The sequence below is a fragment of the Microcebus murinus genome, chromosome 4, assembly GCF_040939455.1.
Source record: "Microcebus murinus isolate Inina chromosome 4, M.murinus_Inina_mat1.0, whole genome shotgun sequence".
Lineage (NCBI taxonomy): Eukaryota > Metazoa > Chordata > Mammalia > Primates > Cheirogaleidae > Microcebus > Microcebus murinus.
This window is the reverse complement of record NC_134107.1, coordinates 57292188-57300371: the sequence shown is the minus strand read 5'-3', so window position 1 is coordinate 57300371 and position 8184 is coordinate 57292188. Positions and strand designations below refer to the sequence as shown.

General features: G+C 43.5%; 1 pseudogene; it reads left to right on the top strand.

Annotated features, from left to right (window-relative positions):
• The first annotated feature begins 5904 nt into the window (after nt 1-5904).
• Nucleotides 5905-6680, top strand: LOC109730731 (RNA polymerase II subunit A C-terminal domain phosphatase SSU72 like protein 3-like; annotated as a pseudogene).
• The last annotated feature ends 1504 nt before the right edge of the window (nt 6681-8184 follow it).

The window sequence follows — 8184 nt, the reverse complement described above, 5'->3', positions numbered from 1 at the left end:
AATTGCTTGAAAAACACAGCTTTACCACAACTGATTCAAGAAGAAATAGAAAGTGTGAACAGTCCTATATCCATTAAGGGAATCGAAGCTGTAATTAAAAACCTTTGCACAAAGGAAGCACCTGGCCAGATGTCTTCAACAAATCTTTCCAAATCCTTGAGGAAGAAATAATACCAATTGTGGAAGATAAAACAATAAACACTCAAAGATGTCCATGTCCTAATCCCCAGAACCTGTAATTATGTTACCTCACTTGGCAAAAGGGACTTTGCAGATAAGATTAAGTTAAGGACTTTGAAATGGGGAGATGAGCCTGGGTTATACAGGTGAGCCCAATGTACTGTAATCACAAGGGTCCTAAGAGGCAGTCCGGAGGGTCAAGGAACAGATTCTCTGCTAGAGCCTCCAAAGGAACGCAGTTCTGCTCACCATTTTATTTTTAGCCTGTAAAACCTATTTTGTACTTCTGACCTTCAGAACTTTAAGGTAATAAATTTGTGTTGTTATAAACCACAAAATTTTCGGTAATTTGTTATGGTAGTAATAGGAAACTAATACACAAATCTTTCACAAACTCTCAGAGAGAACAGGAAAGAGGTAAGGCATCCCAATTTATTTTGTGAGATTAGCACACTCTTGATTCAAAACTAGACAAAGACATAACAAGAAAGAAAATTTATATGCCAACATATCTCATGAACCAGTGTTAAAATCTAACAAAAACATCAGCAAGTCACATTTAGTTATGTGAAAGGATTATATATCATGACAAGGGATAAAAGAGTGATTTGACATTCAAAATCTAATCAATGTAATTTAACACGTTCATATAATTTCAGCAGATTTTATCAAGAAAATGGGCAAAAGTTTCTGTATTTGTAGATGATGGATTGTATAATGATCAAATTTATGGGGATAAAATGGAAATGATTGGATTAATTTGAAAGTTTGTCAGAATGGATAAAGGATATATTAAAAAATCCCTGGATTCCCATATATGAATAAGGACAGATTTCATAATGAGCAATGTGATTCAAAGCATAAAATATATAAAATAAATGCAAATAAGCAAGGATCTATTTGACAGGAGGAAAACAGGAAAAATGTGATCTTGCATTTTAATGCAAGACAACACAAAACAATTGAATATTAGTGTTAACTATTAGTGCTAGTTATGCCAGGAAGATTGGGGTTGTGACCCAGACAGGACACATGGACATCACTGTAGATGTAGTTCATACATTGTTATTACTTTACCTTGGTGGTGTTTGTCTTATAATGAATGATTCATTAATCCATTCATTTGTTTAATTGGTTTCTTCTTGGTTTGTTTTCCAGAGAAAAACTTAAATAAAGGGGTGGTGTTGGTAGGAAAGTTCTCTGGGTGGTCTTGGACTGACTAAGTTCTCTCCTTTTTCTCATTTGTAGTTCTCCAGAAGAAATGTAGAATGTGCTAGACATACAACATATAAGATAGGGAGTAAATGGCAGGAACGGCCCGAGCTCTGTTCCCGGCTCTCCTAGAACAGAATGTCCTACAACACTTTAGCCTAGGGTGACACACTGTCTGTGGGGTATAAAATCCAGGACAGGTTGCTTCCTGGGTGTCCCTCAGCTGTGATGCAAGTGGGGCGGGTGCAGATGAGACTCCATCTTCACTGTGCAGCTTGGTGTCTGAGCCTTGATGTCTGGCTTGCCATGAGCCCCAGGCTTCTGCTTTCCCTTGCTGACTATGTGTAGGCAATAACCCTGCTTCATGTAACTTCTTGTGTGCCAGTGTCTGTCTCATGGAACTCTTGCAAGTGATAGAAATTGGCCTGCCCAAGGTGCAGTGGGCCCAGCATTTGGAATTCTCTGGAATAGATGCCAGGGCACAGTGAACCTGCTTCACAGAGGAAACACTTTGCAGTCCATGAAAAAAACAACACAACACCCTAACATTTGAAAGATGTTAATAGCTTTATTCAGAATTACTTTTATTTACCCTCCCTTACTTCCCATGACCAATCTATCATGATGCCACCTCTTGATTATATAAATGTTTTCTCCCATCCAAGTACTAACCAGGCCCAACCCTGCTTAGCTTCCTGGATTAGATTAGACTGGGTGCATTAAAGACAACTAATGGACACGGTGAGCATTGTAGAGGGGAAGGGCATGCCTGTAATCCTCACTTGAGTGAGGCAAAGACACAAAATGTAACCAAAATGTTTGTACCCTCATAATATCCTGAAATAAAAATAAAAAATATCAAATAACAAATAAAAAAACCAACAAAACAAAACATTTTTCTGACTGGTCTTCCTAACTTCACACCACTCTGAAGAGGAAGAGCAGAGAAAGCAATACTTTCAAAATGTAAACTTGATCTGTAAAAACTGTTTAATTGGTGTTCTTGTGTCTGGCGGAAGAACAGGATTCTAACCCTTGCCAAAACAGCAATTTGGGCAGTAATGAACTCTGTGGGTTGGCCCTGATCCAATGTTTGCAGCCTCCTTTTAAGGCCCTTTGAAAAATGTAGCATTCTGAGGCCACCTGAAGGGCCTTTGCAAAGCGAGCTGTAGGCTATCGATGTCTTCTGCTCATGTCCCAGTCCCCTGCCTAGACGCTCACATTGTAAATTCCGACAGCCCGTCCAAATCACAGGCTAATGCTCACACCTGGAGGAAAGCACCTTCCCACTTTTGGTCTAAAACGATGTCTCCTCCTAAAAGCTCCCCAGACTCTCAATAACCCTTGCATGTGTGGTTACTTAATGTCTATCTTTCTCCCTCTACTAATATTATAATTCTGAGAGCAGAGCTATTTTAATTTAGCTACTTAAAATCACACAAATAAAGGATGTACTAGAGTTTATGCTTGTATCCCACCAACATCCCGCCAACAAATATACTAGATCATCTTAAAAACACTTACTGAATTAATTAACTGAAAGTGTACACTTTAGATAACATGGATTCTTACTACAAAACATGGAAAAATACCACATATGCCATCTAAACAAATATGGTATTTCAGGAAATAGAATAATACAACTCATTTCCTAGGAGTACTTCTATTTTTTTATTGAGACATTCTGATGGGGAAACTTTGATCTAATATCTTTTACTAGGGTTTCCATAATCCTCTCTGGTTCTCAAACAGGAAACAAATCTAATGCAAATCAACAGTAAGAAGTAGCAATTTAATGGAGCACAAATTCAGCAAAGAACCAACCAGGCAACAACCTCCAGATGCCAAGGTGCTCCTCGCTGGGTGGAGCCAGACCTGTTGTGATGGATGCGTGATCTGTGTGACAACATCCGGCAGGTGCTGACATTGTGTTGGCCATCAGTGATCAACAAAGTCCTCTTGGCTCAGGGGGACTGAGAAATTGATGTCGAGGTTGCCTTTCCTTGAAGGAGAGAGGGTTCACTGCCCTCTCGAGCTTGGGAATGTTTCATCACTTGAGGATGAAACACACATGTACAGATGTGTATGTGTAGTTTGTTTTTGTTTTTGAGAGAGGCTGATTTCGTTTGATGAGAGCCAAGGTGGAGAACGGACTGCATATCACGGCAAACATCTTGGAATTATCTGTCCAGTGACGGAATGGGGATGAAATGAAATAAAATAAAAAGTTTTCATTGAAATGAAAGATTTGTGCTTTCTTTGGGAGGAGGAATGGATTTCAAACCTTGAGCCACATGCTTTTTCACTGGTTAAACCTTATAGGTCCCACCAAGACAGGCGTTCTTTCCTATCCTCTTCTTTCCCTTTCCCTGGTTTTCTTTTCTTTTTGTTCCTTTTCCTGTATTTTTTGAGATGGCATCCATTTCTGTCACCAGGCCTAGACTGCAGGGGCGTCACCACAGGTCACCCCCACCTCAACCTCTTGGGGTGTAGTGATCTCCCTGCCTCAGAGGCCTAGGTGGATCAGACGGGAGACACCCAGCACCATGCCAGCTCGATTTGGAATTTTTTCTTTTTTTCCTGTAGAAGCAGGGCCTTGCCCTGGTGTCTGTGCTGGCCTCCCACTGCTAGCCTGAAGCAATCCTCCCAGCTCACCCTCCCAGGGAGGCGGGAGCCACTGTGCTGGGCCGGGTTCCTTGTTTCAGGGCTCTGGCGTGCATCTCAGTCATCTTTACGGCTCCTTTGAAAGAAGGGATCTCTGGGCCCCCTGGCTAGAATTTCCGGACAGTGGTTTGGGATCCAAATTGGCATTTTCTACAAGTTCCCTAGTGATGCTAGTGTTGCTGGTCTGAGTCCACACTTTGAGGAGCCTTCAGGTGTTTACTGATTGAGGCATAGACTGAGTCCCCTCACAACGTGGTTGATAGGTTCCTGGAAACGGTGACTCTAAGTGAAACGACGTATATCACAACTCATTTCAGCACAGGCCAATTGACATAAGGATGAGTTTTTAAGTTCTCATGACGTATCTCTGGCCACAGAAACCTCTCCAGACTCGTCCGTAAAAGACCCCAAAGGCTTCTGCACATTACCCTTTGAGATAAATCTGCGCTCTACATAGATTTCAGAGAGGTTAACAGAAACAAGTAAGATCAGTATTCACACGACCGCTGGTGAATCCGAGAACCATGGGAGTCGTCTCAGCGGTAGGTGGAATCAAGGCATAAATACGCGACAAGCAAAAGTTGTAAAGAGCGCCTCCCACCGCCACCTGGTTCAGAAGCCCGCCACAGCAGGTAGGCAGGCTTGTGGAGCAATTTCGTAGGGCATCGCGTGGCGTCTTGCGTTTGTATGAGTACCGTGTGCCTTGTGAGTTTTTGCCTGTGCACAATTTGTGTCCATTGTTTCGCTGATTGATTCGACATCCCCTTCTCCAACCCGCTGATTCCGGTGCGGAGAGGCACGGTGGCCAGAGCGCACCCCAGCAGCTCAGAGCTCAAGGCAGGAATGGAGCCCGGGTAGGACGGCGTTCCACGGCGCGGGCCGCTCACACGCACCATCCTCACTCACGCGGAGAGCAGGGAGGCACGCAGATGCGCCCACAGGCGCACCGTTTGCACCAGGGAGGAAACCAGAGTACCCAGAGCAAATTCCCGCAGACGGACGTGGGGACAACACACAGACGCCACACAGACAGCGGCCCCAGGTGCAAATCAATACTTTTACTCTCACTCGTCGCATAACAAATCCATTTTATTGGAGAATCTGCTGTATTTGCCAGGTCAGAGTCACCTTAATGAAAAGAGGCACGGAAGAGTGCAGTCTCTTGCTCTATGCATAGATTTTGCCCCAGCACCATTCCAAGTGACATGATTCTCTATCCTTAGCTGTGGAAACCAGGTGAAGCTCGTATCATTTTCTTAATACTTTCTGCAAAGAGAAAAAAGCCAAGTTTAGATGTACTGTATTTCGGCATGGATTCCCCTGGAGGATCCTCTGGAATTCACCACGGCCAGGTGCGGAGGGTGCCGTTCCTGCACAACTCCTGAAATTCCGGCAGCAGGGGTGTCGTGTGGCATGGGGTTCACTCTTTGTATGGGTGAATAATTTCGTGAGTTCTGAACTAAACTATGAAGCATCTGGCTAGGATTCACACAACTGCCTTTCTCTTATAGGCAATTGTGGATAGAACAGCCAGCAATGATACCCATAATTTACCATTCAACCGGGTGAGGGCTCGGGAACTACCTGCAGATTCGTCATCCCAGTACATCCTCGAGGTCATCGGAAAGCCCGGTGACCTGCCTTCAGGTGGCTTCGTTGCGTTGGCCACTATGAACAGAAGCTCCCCACGTTCGCTATGCAAATCCAGGGGCAAACTGCAGATTTGGAATCCATGCCCACACGGTGCTATCACCCTCGCCCCAGGGAACTGGAGGCTGGGTTGATGGAGCCAGTTTGACTGTTCTGATGAGTTTAGGCTGCAGGGTGAGAGCCCATTAGAATAATCCAATGAGAGAAGAATTCCCGGAGTCTCCGCCCTCTCCGGGAGGGGGACTCCACATAAACGGCCTGTTTCCCGCCCTTGCACACTCACCCGGTGGGGAGCGCTGCGCACAGGAGCGCAGGTCCGGGATCCAGAGTCCCTGCGGCTGCCTTAGCCCTCAGGTCTCCGCGGGGTGTCCAGCGGCCACCACGGTGAGCTCACCCCCGCGCAAGTTTGCAGTGGTGTGCGTGAGGAACGTCAACAGGAGCATGGAAGCCCACGGCGTCCTCGGGAATAAAGGGCTCGACGTCCGTTCCTTTGGAGCCAGATCTTGTGTGAAGCTCCCTGGACGGAGACCCCATCTTCCCATGGTTTATGATTTTGCCTCAACCTATCGACAGATGCGCGACGACCTCGTAAGCAAAGAGAGAGAATTCTACACACGGAACGGGAACGGCATCTTGCACGTCTTGAGAAGAAAGGAGAGGATCAGGCCCAGTCCAGAGAGGTTCAGGAGTGCACGGAGCGCTTTGACGTCATGTTCACGTGTGAGGAGAGTGTCTACGACAGGGTGGTGGGACACCTGTGTTCCAGAGAATAGGAGACCCTGCAGCCGGTGCACGTGACCAACGTGGAGGTGGAAGACGACCCGGAAGGGGCCACCCTGGGAGCCTTCCTCCTCTGCGAGCTGTGCCAGGGCCTGCAGCAGCTGGCCGACACGGAGGACCAAATGGGCCGGATGCTCCTGCAAGTGGAGCAGAGAGCGGGGAAGAGTTTTCTTCACACCGTCTGCTTCTACTGAAGATGTGGAAGATGGCTGGTGTCCACTTCTCTTTCCATAAGGACCTAGGCTTGGAGCTTTGGACTCTTCCATATTTGCGGGGAGAGCCATTTTTAAAGACTCTTTTGCTAAGTACTGTCTGTATTATTTTTAGCTTTCCACCACAGAAGAGATTATGAGGAATAGCACTATTTTTGGGAAATGATGAGGACTGCTATGAGTCATGAAAGTAGTCCAAATGTGCTGAACATTGTTTTAGATGCTTTGCATAATAGAAAAGTGCTCACACCCTTTTGCAAAGAATTTACTCCTCTGCATTTTACGGAAGAGGAAATCGAAGTTTTTAATGGAATTACTGGACAAAATTTGCTTAATGATATGCAGCAAGTAAATAACATTGTACAGATAATCACCTTTTCAACAAAGTTCATTCTCTGTTTGGTATATTAATTGAAATATTTCTTTATGAGGCTATTATATTTGCAAAATTAACATAGTAATGATTTTACATGTAGGTTTTACCTTTTTTACTCATGCTGACTTTAATAGGTAAAACCCAAGGTGGATAATGGCCTGCATATTATTTGAAGACTTGAAATTTTCTATTCAAATAAAAGCTCACCAAGTGAAATAAAATGAAATTTTAAAAATATAATTTAAATAAAAGGGATATTCTTATTTATGTGTGTGGGATAGATTCATACTACTATGTCACACACTTTTGTTCAAACGTTATGAATTACACTGAGAAAAAACATTTTTCATAATGAAATTTCATGAAAACTTAAAATGTTTGTTTTAACATTGAGAAAATCAGGTCATAAACCTAATGATGGTGCCAAGGGGAAACATCCTTGGTAGTGGTTCCAAACAATGTTTTCTTTTCTTTCTTTTTTTTTTAAATTTCAGGGTATTATGAGGGTACAAACATTTTTGTCACATTGTATGTCTTTGCCTCTTCCTAGCGAGGGTTAGAGGCATCCCCTTCCCCTTTACAATACTCAGGTGTCCTTTAACCCTTTGCACTCGCTTGCTTTTTTCTTGATTCCTTTATTCTACTCAGGATTTAATTTTTTAAATACCCCAGAATAATAAATACTGGAGTTTCTTTTCATACAAACTTATTTATTTGCATTTTTTATATTTCAAATTATTGATACATTAAAAAAGTAATTTTAATCTCTATAATTTTTCATGATGTGAGCTGCTACCGATGCTAACAGTGTGGAGTCACACTCGACATCTGAGTGCAAAGGGTTAGTTGTGAGTTTACCCCCCACAATCCCCCAATCCCTGGAGAACACCACCACCATGTGAGCACCATAGTGTTAATCAGTCAGTACCAATTTGATGGAGAGTACAAGTGGAGCCTATTTTTCCAATCTTGTGATACCTCACTTCACATAATGGGCTCAAGCTCAATCCGGGAAAATATAAGAGGTGCTAGATCACTGTCGTTTCTTATAATTGAGTAATATTCCATTGTATATGTATACCAAATTTTAATAATTCACTCATGAATTCA